At 46.4% G+C, this 17,080-nt stretch overlaps 1 protein-coding gene across 1 annotated transcript in view; it reads left to right on the top strand.

Annotated features, from left to right (window-relative positions):
- The window catches only part of LOC137540777 (keratin, type I cytoskeletal 12-like), a 174,687-nt gene that overhangs the window by 24,065 nt on the left and 133,542 nt on the right, over window positions 1-17,080 (top strand). The gene's annotated exons all lie outside the window — the stretch shown is intronic.

Raw genomic sequence — 17,080 nt, 5'->3', positions numbered from 1 at the left:
ACCTCTTGACGACCAGCTAACGCCGATTGGCGTAAACTGGTCGTCTGCGGGTTACCATGGAAACGGCCGCTCGATCGAGCGGCCTTTCCATGTCAGTTCACGGAGGGTGTCTCCGTGAACAGCCGGAGAGCCGCCGATCGCGGCTCGCCGGCAAAATGTAAACACGTTTACATCATACGGCGCTGCTGCGCAGCAGCGCCGTAGGGCAGATCGGCGATCCCCGGCCTCTGATTGGCCGGGGATCATCGGCATCTGATAGGCGGAAGCCTATCCTTCAATGCGCAGGACGGAACTCCGTCCTGCGCATTACGGAGAGAGGGAGGGAGGGAGGTAAGGAGGCAGAGGGCGGAAATGGCTGCGGAGGGGGGCTTTGAGGAGCCCCCCCCCCCGCAAAATGCAGATGGCCGGCGGCGATCAGACCCCCCTGGCAGGACATCCCCCTAGTGGGTAAAAAAGGGGGGGAAGTCTGATCGCCCTGGCGCATAATACTGATCTGTGCTGCGGGCTGGAGAGCCCACGCAGCACAGATCAGGCAAATCACCCCTGGTCGGCAAGTGGTTAAACACAAAGTACTAGGCTGCCACCATCTCTGTTACCATGGGACAGAGAATCCCACTGACTGACTGACTTTAGACCTGCAAATAAAAACGGTTAAAACACACTCTAGTTTATCTAGCTATCAACAGTAGTAGCGACTCTTCAGAAGCTAGGGTTCCGTTTGTGCGGCTGAATAGCAGGGATAGCTGAAAAAATATAATTACTTTTTAGTTGGTTTATTATTAATGCAATGTAAATAATATATACAGAAAATCATTAAAATCAACAATTATGGAGACAATCATAGCAAAGTATAAAAAATAAAAAGGGAAGAAAGTATGGATACTTAAGCTCATGTGGAAATACGTCCTTTCTGGGAAAACATGTGCAGTTCTTTGTTTCAGTTAAGGAGCCAAAGTTCAGACAAGATGGCCGCTACTCTTTCTCAAAGCAGCAGCAGGCTCCCATGAAGATGGAATTGGAGGAATAATGGAGGAGTCCCTGGCAAGCACTTTTGTATAATCCACATTTTTGGGTGGGGTCTCAAGTTCAGCCCAGGGACTGGACAGGGTGTGATTCACCTCCTGGGTGGGTTTCTGGTGCCCACCGAATATGACATTTTTCATACCTCGGCTTACGCTTTCTGCACACACAACAGTCACAGATTCATATTCCTCAGAATATGACAGTTCATTTGACATCAAACTTGGGTGCTTTTGCATGCCCTGTTACGAAGTAGAGGAATACCTCAGGTTCTGGGTATGTCGCTGACCTCAATTTAATGTTAAAATATTCACCAGATCCGGACCAGCAGAATGAGATAACTTTCATACCTCTCATATGAACGGTATTCCTTAAACCGGCTAAAAATCATAAACTCCGTGTATTTCTAAGCTGGCTACATGGCTCCGCTGAGTCTGAGCCCTGCTGTGTGGAAGGCTCAGTTTGCTAGGTTCACCAAATGGTATCCTTTTTCAAATGGCAGGTTTACACTTAGCTGTGATCTGCCTGTGACAGGAAATCCTTTGTTTCTTGCTAATTAAACAAACCTTAGGACATTCAAAGATAAAAGGGCTTCATGAAAAGCGTTCCTCTAGCAGCTATGAAAGCTAGATTTCCAAAAGAAGACCCCAGACTGACAGACTGCTACCCCCTAGACATAAAATCTTGATCTGGCAACGCAATGACAATCGGTGCAGGAAACCGATTGCGGTTTCTGGTCTCATGGCTCTTCCGTGACAAGCAACTCTCTCCAGACGAAAGCGTTGTGTCCCTCAGTCCAGCGTTTGGGTTAATAGTGAGAGCTGCTATTGAGGAGATGATGGGGCCTGATGTGGAGGAGGAGGTTGGGCTTGGGCCAACATCCCAAGTTTATGTTGAGGACGATGAGGGATCTGTGTCTGGGGATGTTGGGGCGGCAGAGGTGGTGGGGGGATCAGGAGAAGAGTTATATGATGATGATGATGATGATGATCGGGACCATCTGTATGTGCCTCAGACCCCGGAAAACATGTTGTATCGTGTGTTTAAGTACTAAAATCTGCATTCCCACTGCCCGGGTGCATGGATGCATATAATTTTTTGGGCAGCACTATCAAACTGTGGTACTACCAGTGAGTTGCCATGGTCCTTCTGTGCTGCCACACTGACCGTCCACTTTGTCCTCCTGACTCAGTCGCTACTAAAGTCTGCTTTCACACTGCCCGGGTCCACACCAACACCCCACCTCAGCAGCAGTGCTGCTCATCAGGATTACGGAAATACGGGTAACCCAGATATCCAAACTTTTTTACGCTATCCGGATCGGATTCCGGATCTCTCTAGAAATCCGGATAACTATCTGCGGATATTTGGCCGCATAACCCGGATCTCGGCGGATATTGCGGCTATCCGGATCTGAAATACTGTAACTAAGAAGATGACATCCTGGAGCCAGAGGGCTCCCAGCAGAAGCCCTAGCAACCAATCACAGAGGGGAATCCTGGGCAGCCCCACCTGACCTCATTGAGCCAATCAGAGGGCTCCCAGCCTAAACCCAGGCACCCAATCACAGAAAGGAACACTGGCCAGCCCCTCTGTATAATAAGGAGGGCTGCCATGATGAGACATATCGTCTTAGCTTGCTGAATGCTCACTGAGAGACATGCTCCGGTGCTGGTGGCCTACCAAGGGCTGTACACAGTTATAAATCTAAAGCTGTTCAGTGATTAACCCCTTCACTACTATCACTACACTATTGTTAAATAGCTTGATTGATGTCATTATAAGACAGTCAGAGTGTGTGCTCCAGTGCTGCTGGCCTAGCAGTGATAAACCGAAAGCTGTTCAGTAATTAACCCCTTCACTATCACTACACTATTGTTAAATCATTAATTAGCTTGATGTCCTTTTTGTTTCAGTCAGAATGTGTACTGCAGGCAGCTGCTATGTGTCTGTGTGTGTGCTGTGCACAGACCAGGCCAGCTGCTGCCTGCTGGCCAGCTATTGACCTTGGGTATAGGTTAGGTTAGGGATTAGGGCATAGGATTACTGTGTTATTGTGTAGTTAGTACTGTAGTACTGAAGCCAGTGTGCTAGTAGTTGTTAGAGTAGTAGTACTACTGTGTTTGATCACAGCACAGCAGTTCTGTAGAAAGCTGTGCCAGTTAGTGCATAGTGTCTTCTCCTCTGCGGTCTGACTGTCACTCGGCACATGTCACGTGGCACTTGGCACGTGTCACTTGCCACGTGGCACTTGTCAAGTGCCGCGTGACACATGGCAAGTGCCGCGTGACACTTGGCAAGTGCCGCGTGACACTTGGCAAGTGCCGCGTGACACTTGGCAAGTGCCGCGTGACACTTGGCAAGTGCCGCGTGACACGTGGCAAGTGACACGTGGCAAGTGACACTTGACAAATGCCACGTGACACTTGGCAAGTGCCACGTGACATGTGGCAAGTGCCACTTGCCAAGTGCCATGTGCCACGTGCGGCATGCTCATGGCACACTTTACACCTGCTGCTGCTGCATTGCCCTGCTCCTGCTGTGCAGCTCCCACCACCAGGCCAGGGTGCCACAGGCAACTGATACCACCTATATTTAGCCCAAAACACAATTGCTGCATAATTTTTTGGAGGTGTCTTGACTGAAAACTGCCATGTCCCAGTTGTGCGGTTGGACTTTGGACACAATGTGGGCTGCACGACCACTGCCTGGAACCTAGGTCTAATGTTAATGGACAGCCATTTTGTTTTTGTTTTTTGGGGGGGGGGGATTTTAAGTCCCCACATCATCAATTAGTGTTCCTCTTTACAAAATAATGATGCTGCATGCCTCATTTACCCTAAAACAAGTTTTTAAAGCAATTTAAAGGCCACTTCCGGTTTTCTATCCGGATATCTCAATCCGCCGGATACTAGGGTCGGATATCCGATTCGGATCGGAAAACTTGGCAAGTGCCACGTGACACGTGCCAAGTGCCACGTGACACGTGCCAAGTGCCACGTGACACTTGGCTAGTGCCACGTGACACGTGCCAAGTGTCACGTGACACGTGCTAAGTGCCAATTGCAACATGCCATGTCCAGCATGCTCATGGCACACATTACACCTGCTGCTGCTGCATTGCCCTGCTCCTGCTGTGCAGCTTCCACCACAAGGCCAGGGTTCCACAGGCCACTGATACCACCTATATTTAACCCAAAACACAATTGCTGCCTAATTTTTTGGAGGTGTCTTGGCTGAAAACTGCCATGTCCCAGTTGTGCGGTTGGACTTTGGACACAATGTGGGCTGCACGACCACTGCCTGGAACCTAGGCCTAATGTTACTGGACAGCCATTTTTTTTTGGGGGGGGGGGGGATTTTAAGTCCCCACATCATCAATTAGTGTTCCTCTTTACAAAATAATGATGCTACATGCCTCATTAAGCAATTTAAAGGCCACTTCCGGTTTTCTATCCGGATATCCGAATCCGCTGGATACTAGGGTCGGATATCCGATTCGGATCGGAAAATTTTGAACTCGGATATCCGACCCGGATCGGATTTCTGGGGATCTGGATCCAAATCGGATCCAGATATTGAAAAGGGGTATCCGAGCAGCACTGCTCAGCAGCAGCGTGAAGCCCTGCCCCTGCCAAGCGCTGCTGGAGATGGTCAGCCTGGGGAAGGCCAGGCTGAAGGCACCCCACATCCTGGCCAAACTCCGAGAGCAGGAGAGGAGTTGACTGACCCCCAGAGGCCTCATAGTTGGAAAGGTGGTATCCGACAATGGGACCAACCTGGTTGCCGCCATCGACAGGGGAAACCTCACCCACATTCCCTATCTGGCCCACGCCCTGAACCTGGTGGTGCAGAAATTTCTGCTCACCTACCAGGGGATAGACACTCTTTTGGGAGCCGCAAGGAAAACCGTGGGCCATTTCCGCTGCTCTGATGGCGCCACAGCGTCCCTGGCGCCCTGCAGCTGGAGCTGAACCTGCCACGGCACCGTCTGATCATGGACGTTCCAACATGCTGGAATTCCAACCTGGCCATGTTGGAGTGTCTGGTTGAACAGAGGCAGGCTGTCAAACAGTACCTGGCCAATGCGACCGTGGCTGCCACCTTGTCCGGTACTGGCGCCACCCACCTCCCGGACATCATCCCCAGTGCTGATTGGGGAAAAATTCAGCAGGTGGGCTTGGTGCTGACTCCCTTCCTGGAGGCCACCAACATGATCAGCCGGGACCGTGCGTTGGTGTGTGAGTGGATGCCCCTGGTTTGCATGCTGGACTGGGCCCTCTTTGGTCTGGTAGAAGAGGGGGAGGCAACCATCATCCATCAGGAACAGCAGGCAGCTGCACAGTCCACCTCTCTAGGGGAGGAGGAGCAGGAGGAGGACTTGGAGGAGTTGGAGGTCCCTGACCGAGATGATGAGGGGGCACAGCTGAGTGCAGCTGCAGTGGTGTGGGGGTGGAGAGAGCACGAGGAGGCTCAGGGGTCAGATGAGGATGAGAACAGCACTGTCGGCTCTGGGGGGCACAGTCGGCATGATGATGTGTCAGCAGAGATGGCGTCCCTCTTCCCCATGGCAGTGGACATGCTGCAGTGCCTGCACAGGGACCCAAGGGTCAAGCAGAAGCGTGCTCAGGAGGACATCTGGATCACCATGATGCTGGACCCACAGCTGAAGGGGAAGCTGGCTCAGTTCCTGCCTTGAGGAGGAGACACTGTGCACTGATTGAGGGAGTTGCAGCGGTCCCTTGTACAGTGCTTGGAGGAAGCCATCCCCCAGCCTCCTACCCCCCCCCCCCCCCCCCGCCTGTTGTCAGAGTCCAGCCAGCACAGCAGCAGATGCCTGCATCCAGCAGCAGCAGGCGCCCAACAAACCTGCTGTCTCTGACAAAGGCGCTCTACACCACGCTGGTACAGCTGCCTACAGAGGAGGTGCCTGCAGCAGCATCCTCCTCTCAAAGCCAGAACCAGCGCCTGACCCGGATGTTGGCAGACTACATGGGGTCCTACAGCGGGCTTGACCCTGACACCCCTGTGGACCCATTGGAGTACTGGGTCAATATCTGGAGCGAGCTGGCGCAGTATGCCCTGGAAGTGCTGTCCTGCCCGCCCGCCTTAAAGCATGCTGTCAGAGAGGTGCTTCAATGTGGCCGTTGGCGTGGTCACCGAGAAGCACTCGTCTGTCCACCCAGTCTGTGGACAGACTGACGTTTCTCAAAATCAACCAGGCTTGGGTAGTTGGTGAGTTACTGGCCCCTGTTGTTGGCAAGAGGGGGACATGAAGTGGCTGGGAATCACTATGCCTGCCTTACCACTTCCTGCCTCCTGATTGTTAACTAAGCCTGGTTCACAATTTTTTTACAGCCATGGTACCAACACTACATGCCATGGTATAATCTCCTGCATGCTCCTGGCATACGTTACACCTGCTGCTGCTGCATTGCCCTGCTCCTTCTGCCTGTGCTGCTCCCACCGCCAGGGTGCCACAGGCCACTGCTGCTGCTACCACTCATATTATGCCCACAACACAATTGCTGTGTAATTTTTTTGGAGGTGTCTGGGATAAAAACTGTGCTGTCCGAGTCATGGGGAGGCCCCAACTGTGGCAGTACAACCACTTCTAGGAACCACTCAGTTGTTATGCATTAACTGTGCCGTGGTACCAACACTAGGTGCCATGGTGGACTATCTATACTGCCTGCCAGCCACACGTTACATTCCTTCTCCTCCTCCTGTCTCCTGTTTGTAAAAGAATTATTGCATCCGCACTCCAAGTATTATATGTGTTTACATATGGTGTGCTAGCCACAGGACCAAAGGAGGAATTTTAAAAAGAAAAAAGAAAAAGCAATCCTGCAAAAAATGCTGCACCACCAATTATAAATATAACAAAGCTGTATTGAACATTCTGTATAAACACCATAAAAACATTTAAAACACTTGCTATAAACAGCAAATCACCACAATACAGTATTATGTGGGAACAAAATAACAAATGCCTCACCTCCTATGTCACAAATAAACCCTAATGGCTGCCACAGATGGTACTCAACGTGGGTTCATTGATTGAGCCCACTTGTCAAAAACCTGAGCGGTTCTTGCCTTTTTCATGATTGCTAACTCAGTAAAGGACCAGCCTTTAAAGCGTTGCTATCATATTCATCCGGCATAGTGGGGTCTAAACCCTCTATAACAGTAATTATAGATTGACGGTATACCTTGAAATGAATCAGAACACTCAGTATATGATTTTATATAAGAAATTGTATATGCTTATCATACAGCATATATACAAAATATGAACAGTTCCATCTAGTGTTTCCTTATAACACTATTCCATCTTATCACGGCCTTTATAGCCAAGCGTTCATCAATCTTCCAAGTACATTCAAAAAAGAATATAACAGTTGTGTTATGTAGCATAAGATCAAAAGCAGTCTCATCTGTATCAATAGCTGTGTATCTAGTAGCTGTGTAAAACTTGTAGTAATCTTCTTAAAGAAATAGCATAAAAAATAGCTTCTAAAAAACTTCTTGCTAACATCATAATAAAACTTAATGCTGAAAAATTAATAAAGTAAATCACCAGAACATTAAGCATATTACCCCTTCTCTGTCATCTCTTCAGCATCTAGAACCACGTGTGGGAAGGTAGCTTCTGCCTCATGTGTCTTCTCAGGAGATTGTTGGGCTTCTGCAAACTATGAGCTTTCAGGCCCTACTTTTATAGGGGCTGGAGGCAATATGGCTGCCTAATCTGGAACTTCCCTGGATCCCAGGTTCTGATTGGCTAAAGCTTCCGTGCGTCAATGCTTTATCATGTTTTGATTACCTAAGTCACAATATTATTGTTTATAAATTCTTAATTACCGTATATACTCGCATACAAGCCGAATTTTTGACCCTCAAAAAGGGGGCCAAAAGTTGGGGGTTCGGCTTGTATGCGAGTCATGGTGGTCCGCGGGTCCCCCCTCCACTGGTCCGCGGGTCCCCCGCTCCCCCCATGGCCGCCGCCGCCGCTATTACCTGGCTGCATCTTCTATTTCAATCTCCGTTCTTGTAAACATTCAGAGCAGCGCGCCCGGCGCTGCTACTGTGACGAGGCAGGAAAGAGCGTCCTGTTACTATGGGAACCGCTCTTTCCTGGCTCGCCGCTCGTCACAGTAGCAGCGCCGGGCGCGCTGCTCTGAATGTTTACAAGAACGGAGATTGAAATAGAAGATGCAGCCAGGTAATAGCGGCGGCAGCCATGGGGAGCGGGGACTGTACTGGCTAAACTGGGGCACGTAACTAGCTTTACTGAGCGCTATACTAGCTAAACTGGGGCGCTATACTAGCTATACTGAGCGCTATACTGAGCACTATACTAGCTAAACTGGGGCACTATACTAGCTAAACTGGGGCACTATACTAGCTATACTGAGCACTATACTAGCTAAACTGGGGCACTATACTAGCTATACTGAGCACTATACTAGCTATACTGGGCACTATACTAGCTATACTGAGCACTATACTAGCTATACTGGGGCACTATACTAGCTATACTGAGCACTATACTAGCTATACTGGGGCACTTTACTAGCTATACTGAGCACTATACTAGCTATACTGAGCACTATACTAGCTAAACTGGGGCACTATACTAGCTATACTGAGAACTATACTAGCTATACTGAGCACTATTCTAGCTATACTGAGCACTATACTGAGCACTATACTAGCTAAACTGGGGCACTTTACTAGCTATACTGAGCACTATACTAGCTGTACTGGGCAGTATACTAGCTATACTGAGCACTATACTAGCTATACTGGGCACTATACTAGCTATACTGGGGCACTACCTACCCATACTGGACACTTTACTAGCTATACTAAGACACACTCGGGGAATAAGGCGGCCAGCATTTCCTACCCCTGGCTTATATGGGGGTCAATCATTTTCCCCTGGTTTTTCAGGGAAAAGTTCGGGGGTCGGCTTATATGCGGGTCGGCTTATATGCGAGTATATACGGTACCTTATCTTGTGGGAATTAACGTCATTTGGAGTGCTTGACATTTTGTTTAGGTCATTTCTGACGCACGTAATTAAAAATGGACGTCAACAGCCATCTTGTCTGTTGGCTGACCCAGACATGGAGACTAAACAATGTCATTCATGACGCATTTCTGATAAAGTGTTCCCTGTTAATTATGTTGGAATGTCTTGGTACTTTCCCAGGTCAGATTGACACTAACACAGACCTGCAAGAGCCTTCAGCAATTTAAGGCTTATTAAAACATACAGGGCTTCTAATATACTTATTTAAATATAAAGCTTATTATATAATTCTTCTTAAAACAATGAATCATATAAGGAATAATTACATATTAAATCTTAATAATATAAAATCAATGTCTATTTTTGTCTTTCTTATAAAATAAATATACTGTCCACCGGCAGAGGTCAGCATTTCATAACAAATAATCTATTAATAATGTTGATTTCATAAAAGTATGAACCCGCCAGATGGCATCATTGTCCTAAATACGGGACAATACAAAAACCTTGGAACTTATTGACATTCCAAAGGACAATCATAGTCAAAACATGGCATTATTTATTGCTGGCTGTGATGGCCTTCAAGCAAAGGAACATGTAAACATCTTCTAGCTTGCAAATTAAAATAACCTTATAAAAGTTTCACTGTCTATATCACTGGCAGAATGCAGTTTACATGTAATTCAAAGTAATACATTCTTTTATTTAGGGTTTTACAATAACTATTTCTTTCTTTAGAAGGACTGTATTGATCATTAATATTTAGATTAATAATATCTGTGTGTAATAATTATGTGCATTTATAATTACTGCAGTAATGTGAGTTTAACTTGCTTCTCTGTCTTCACACAGAAGCCTCTTTGAATATTAAGGCCACGCACTAGCATAAACAAGAATGCTCTGACTTTTTGGAACTAGAATAATCTTATAGGCCTTACAGCCTGGAATATGTTATGTCACAGAGCAATATAAAGTACTCTAACTTTTCACTTTACAATGAAATTTTGTATAGAACATTAAAGCTTAAACCATACACTTATGACAGCTTTTTCCTGCATAAATAAAACCGCTAGAATTCTGACACACTATTGGGTATATGAGACCCGGGTCTGAACTAGTGACTAAAAATGATATGGGTGTGAGAAAGATTGATAAGGAACCACCAATGAAAGGCTTCCTATAGACAACCGTGAGAGGAAAATCAAAGAAAGTGCTAAAGTGCAACAATATGCTCATAAATCATGAGAGATGGTAAATATAATCATGTATGAACAGTGCATATAAGGATCACAGATACCTGTATATTAGGGGGTATACATACATAGCCCAAGATGGTGGATAAAGGCAGCCATGGAGTAAGGGTGGAGGGAGGCACACAAGACGCCTGAGTCCACCAGCTGGTATGGTAACAGCTGGCGAGGTAACAATTCCGCCAAGCCAGCTGTCAGTCACTGAAGAAGGGGGTGACTGGCAGACATTGGCTTCTGCCGCTCAAAGATTTCCCTCACGGACACCTGGCTGCTGCTGTGGGCAGAGGAGCAGGAACCGCTCAAGGTGAGAGACGGAGTGGAGGAGGGTGGCTGTGATTGTGAAGGTGCAAGGGAGAAAGCGGCTGAAGATGCTGCACCTGAAGGATGGAAGAGGAGAAGGAAGGTGGCTTTTCTTTTGTGTGCTGCTTTTGCTCAGGTGCTCTTCCCATTGCAGTTTGTGCCATTTCTCCATGTGCCTTCGTAAGGCAGTTGTCCCTAGGTGGGTGTTGGCATTTCCACGGCTCAATTTTTGGAGACAGACAGAACAGATGGCATTGCTCTGATCTGAGGCAGACACACAAAACAAATTCCACACCACTGAGCTTAGGGGTGTGGGCACTATGGTGGCGTCAGCAGCTGACGCTGAAGGACATGTTGGCTGGCTGTACATAGGTGGCGATACATGGCGCCAGACACTGCCACCAGCTGTTTCTGCCGATGAGCTCCCCCTGTTTCTTTCAGCAACTCGTCTCCTCCTACTCCTCTTTGACTCCCCCTTTGAACTGTCCCCTTGGTCATCTAGTCTATTAGGATCCCACATGGCATCCATGGCAGTAACATCATCATCATCATTATAATCATCCTCCCCAGCTTCGCTTACATCAGACACCTCCAAAACTGCACCAACAGCAGGTATTTCATCCTCCTCCTCCTCACACTTTACGTCCATAGTGTCACCTAACTCAGACATATGAGGTGGTGTAACTTGCTTAGCGCCTCAATCTTTTTGTAACAATAATGACTGTGAATCAGTGAATTCCCCACCAAATAACTCCTGCGAAGTGTCAAATGCAGTAGATGTGGTGCTTGTAGTAGTGCTGGTGGCTGTGGAAGATGAGGTGTTCTGTGTTAAATAGTCAACCACGTCCTGACAATCTTGGGAGTTGATGGGATGTGCTTTCTTCTGAGCACTATACTTTGGTCCAGGTCCGCACAAAATCACATCAGCATGACCTCGAAAAGACCTGCCGGGTTGCCTGCCTCTGCCTCTGCCTGTTGTTTTGTCCATATCTGGGGGGGATGAAGTGAAAGGTATGCACTGACTTGACTAATACAATGTGCAGTCACACAGGTGCAGTGAAAGGTATGCAGTGACTGGTATTACAATACAATGTGCAGCTGTCACACAGGTGCAGTTAACGGGTATGCACGGACTGGTACATTAAACAGCGTGCAGTCACACAGGTACTGTGAACAATTATGCAATGACTAGTATTACAAATGTACAGCTGTCACACTCACAGGTACCTTAAACAAGTGCAGTGACTGGTATATAATATAACACTGCGTGTACTCAATACTCATGTAGGTAGGTGCACTGAACAGGTAGGTATGCAGTGATTGGTATTACAAATGTGCAGCTGTCACACACACACACACACACACACACACACACACACACACACACACACACACACACACACACACACGTACTGTGAACAGTTGCAGTGGCTGGTGGTATATAACACTGCATGCGCTCACATAGGTAGGTGCACTGAACAGGTAGGTATGCAGTGATTGATATTACAATTGTGCAGCTGTCACACACACAGGTACCGTGAACAGGGGCAGCGATTGGTGGTATATAAAACTGTGTGCACTCACGCAGGTAGGTAGGTGCACTGAACAGGTAGGTATGCAGTGATTGGTATTACAAATGTGCAGCTGTCACACAAACAGGTAGTCACTGAATGTGCTGGGTCTGGCAGTGGCACAGTAGGAATTAATAAGGGCCAGGGGCCAGCTGCGACTGACTGACAGGGCTGTATATGCAACACAAGTGTCTGTGGGACACACACACGCAAAAAAAAAATAGATCAACATTCGCTCTCAAAAGAGCTGTTGAGGGGTGCTTTTTAGCAAGAAGTATCAGCAAAGAGCAAGCTAACAAGCCGAACAAGAGCCTAACTAAGCTTTCCCTATGTCTACAGCAGGTTCTCTCCCTTCTCTAATTACTGCAGCCACACGAGTGAGTGAAAAGGCTGACGCTGCCTGCCTTTTATTAGGGGGGGGGGGGGGCTCCTGCTGGTGACTGTGATGTAGAGGCTAATGATGTAGTATAAGGGGCGGGTTGAACTCTCATATAGTTCAAACCACCGAAGTTTGTGCGAATAAATTTGCGTGCGTATCATTCGGGCCATCTCTACTCTGAACTCCCGGGAGTAATTTGAACTGCCATATTTGTGTGGTATGCAAGAAGTAGGTGTGTTACACAGCCAGCTGTGAGTAACATCAAATCGTGACCTTGCGCCCCCCCCATCCCTCGTCGTGCACAACGCCCCCATGCTACTGCCCAGGTGCAGCCAATAGATTGTGCAGTAAAGCTGTGCTCGTCTATTAAGGGGAGAGTGTCTGTGAGCAATCTTTGACTTTAATGTTGAAGATTGTTGAGAGGGTCACAACACCGCGCAGGAGGGGTGTAGGAGGCCTGGGGAAACCTACAGACCATTGCCATGTTAATATTGTGACCGCTTTAATTATTTACACAGTATATTTCACAAGTGACCAAACAAGGCGAGCTGGTCCTGCTGTGAAATGGCTCAGAGGAGCTGATTCAGTGGGTCATAGGTGGAGCAGATCTTGCCTTATTTGTCACTTCACTGCTATTTAATACTCTTTGATCATGACTTTGCTTTTGAATGTACAAGATTTCTGGTGCTAATCTGATGTATGTTCACATTCTAGGCGGGAGGATGTTTGAACAACAGTTTGAAAAAGTGAACGCAGTGCGGAAAAGGGTGACACCACCACCAGAGATAACAGGTATTCTCTTGTCAATGTATGAATTCTATAGTTGGTCTCACGTCATATCTCATGCATTGAGTTTAGGATGTTCAGCAGCTATAATCCACCTTTGGCTCTTCAGTTAAGGCTTTGTACTTAAAGAGAAACTCCAACCTAGAATTGAACTTTATCCCAATCAGTAGCTGATACCCCCTTTTACATGAGAAATATAATGATTTTCACAAACAGACCATCAGGGGGCGCTGTATGACTGATTTTGTGCTGAAACCCCTCCCACCAGAAGCTCCGAGTACTGCGGTACTCTGGGCAAACTGCCACAATGTAACAATGTTCACAGACAGGAAATGGCTGTTTACAGGTCTGTAACAGCCAGAGCAGCTAGAAACAGCTACATAACCTGCCCACAGTAACAATGTCACCATGTAATACATGTCAGAATGTGAATCTGGGAGAGGAAAGATTTTACAATGAGCAAACACTGACTAAATCATTTATCCATAATTATGGTAAAAAATGAAGCACTTTTTTACTACATTATTTTCACTGGAGTTCCTCTTTAATTAATTTATACAGTGAATGTGCGCTCTATAGTGTTCAATGCAATAGCAATCAGTGTACAACGCAATACCATCAATACTTATACCAACATGCATATAATTATGGTCCCCTAACGAACCACTAAAAGTCCACCTGAACAATGTATATCTTAGAACGGATCACAGTCCTTTTTCCACCAAACATAAAGTGCTTTCAATGTTCAAATCCATGGACACTCTCAATCAAAAATCCACCAGCCTCCAACTTCCTGTGTCTTTACACTCCATTATGTACATAAAAAGAAAGATAAAACCACCCCTGATGAGTACGAGTTACGAAACGCGTTGGGAGGAGCCTAAAGACATGGACTACAGCCAGGGCCAAAGCTACCTTAGGAAAAAAATGGGCAATTTCCCAAGGGCCCCAGAGCCTGTAGGGACCCCCTAGGTGTCCCTCCCCACCTTTGCTTTTGCTCCCCAGGGGCTCTGCAGAGTCTGTTAAGTTGGGAGGTGATTGGGGGAGGGTCAGCAGCCAGCTCAGGGGCCCAGGAGGGAAATTTGGCTGCAACAAAGGGCCTCTAATGACGCTTTTTGGTCGGGGGTGTCTTTGGGGGGCCCCCAGGCTAATTTTGCCCTAGGGCCCAATTGATACTTGAACCGGCCCTGACTACAGCTGGCTAATGGATGTTACATGCTTTTACTATATGGGATAATGTGAGTGCACTACTTTTACATTTTTTATTAAATACAACAGTTTTATGCTATGGAGACTCCCTTCTAGTTATCAGGTCTGATGGTTGGTGGAATATAAGTGTGAAGGAGATGCCATAACTCGCATAGGAGACTAACGAGAGATACGGAGAGAAACATTTCAAAACATTTTATTAAAATGGCACTTCACGCCTAGGAAATTGGCCAACTTCTCTCCTAAGCACTCCCCAAATTGTTGGCGTGACTGTAAAGGTATTGGTACACTAATACATATACTGTGGGAATGCCGTAAAATTAAACCCTTTTGGACAAATATAGCCCAGGAGTTGCAAAAGATTATGCGGTGCCATTTTGATCTTACACCTCAACTTGCTATCCTACAGGTGGGAATAATGTCTATTCCAATTAAATACAGACTCCTAGGCCCATATGCAATTAACTTTTTCACCTGAGTTTTCTCCTAGGTGATATTTTTAAACAATAAAATGCCTTTTAAGCCACCAGAAAGCAAGAAAATACTGAAAATAATTTTAACAGTACCTTTTCACCTACTTTTTGGTACATTTTCAGTTGAAAAGTGCTTCAAAGTTCTTGTAAATAGAAAATGAAAAATGATCTCCTAGGAGAAAACTTGGGTGAAAAAGTTAATGGCATATGGGCCCTAGTCTCTCAAATTTTATGTGTGGCTAGAAGTCTTATTACCTCCAATTGGTACTCAAAAGAAATTCCCACTTTACCACAATTACAAAATCAGGTTGTTTTTAACCTCCAAATTGAAAGATCCCTTAAACACAAAAAGTATGGGGAAAAGTCCCTTTATCTAACTAATATTAAATGGTCCAAAACCCCAGGTTATACAGCTAACAATGATCAGCCCACGAACATGATTGTCCCTAACCCTTCCCATGTAGGAGTCCATTTGGGCCTATAACTAGTTCCCCTCTCTGGTAATATCCTCCACAACATACTGTATCTGTAGGTCTCCTTTTTTCTAGACATAGTTCTTTTTTATTACTGATGCCACCTCTGGTACACCACTGACACCTCCGATATGAAATATATTTGTTGGTAACTCCAAATTCTGTATGCTGTTATCTTTTTTTTTCCTGTTCATTTGGTTCTCTTTTTCTTTTCTTTTTACTTTATTTTTTAATTTTAGCTTCATTTAAGATTACAAGTTACAGTTACGTGTCATATGATTTTTTTCAACAGATGCTTGTATCAGCTAATTCAAGTTATTATGTCTTAAACTTTCAAAACTCAATAAAATAAAAGTAAAAAAAAAAAAATACGGAACCATTGTGATTGCTTTCCGGATTTGAAAAGCACGAATTTGGCGTGGATTTTTGTCGTGAATGAGTCAATTATGGCCGGATCCGGATTTTCTTTTAACGTTTATAGCAAAGCCCCCATACATGCTACAATCCCCCAAATTGCATGGATTATAAAGGTGATAAAGGGCTACAACATAAACAAAAAAAATCAAAAATCACTTTTCCTTTTTGAGAAAATGGATTTTAAAATGAAATCAACACTTGAAATGCGACTATTAATTGGTAATAATTGTTTTTAAACAGGGAAATACACTTTAAGCAATCACAGAGGTGATGGCGAGTCCCAATGGCACCTGTCGGTGGTGGTACCCCTGGAGGGAGGAGGATGAGACAAGTGGGCGACGCCACAAAAAAACCCAGAGAGGTTTTTGACAATTTTTTTTTCTCCTTGCAGTGATAGCAATGACATGACAGCAGAATTGTCAGTGGACCCTGGCGTTGGGAACGCAGACTTTAGTAGCGAGTCAGGAGGACTAAGCAGTCAGTGTGGCAGCACAGAACAACCATGGCACCTCACTGGTAGTACCACAGTTTGATAGTGCTGCCCAAACAATTATATGCATCCTTGGACCCTGGCAGTGATTCCCACTTTAGTAGCAGACTTTAGTAGCGACTGAGTCAGGAGGACTAAGCGGCCGGTCAGTGCGGCAGCACAAAAAGACCATGGCAACTCACTGGTAGTACCACAGTTTGATAGTGCTGCCCAAAAAATTATATGCATCCATGGACCCTGGCAGTGGGAACGCAGACTTTAGTAGTGACTGAGTCAGGGGGACTAAGCGGCTGGCCAGTGCAGCAGTACAAAAAGACCATGGCAACTCACTGGTAGTACCATAGCCAAAAAAATTTACCAAGGCAGGCAGGTTCTAACTTGCTTTGGAAAGGCAGGCATGCCTAAATTTCAGCAGCCACTTCATGTCCCCCTGTCGCTGACAATAGGGGCCAGGAACTCGCCTTCCACCAAAGCCTGGTTGAATTTAGGGAAGGTGAGTTTGTCCAGAGAGGTGTGGGACACCTGAGAGTGCTTCTTGGTGACCACCCCACCGGCCGCACTGAAGCATCTCTCGGAGAGGACACTGGAAGGGGGGCAAGACAGGACTTACAGGGCATACTGGGCAAGCTCCCTCCAGATGTCCATTCCCTTGACCCAGTACTCCATGGGGTCCA

The sequence above is a fragment of the Hyperolius riggenbachi genome, chromosome 12 (assembly GCF_040937935.1).
Source record: "Hyperolius riggenbachi isolate aHypRig1 chromosome 12, aHypRig1.pri, whole genome shotgun sequence".
NCBI lineage: Eukaryota > Metazoa > Chordata > Amphibia > Anura > Hyperoliidae > Hyperolius > Hyperolius riggenbachi.
This window is presented reverse-complemented; position numbering and strand designations above follow the sequence as displayed.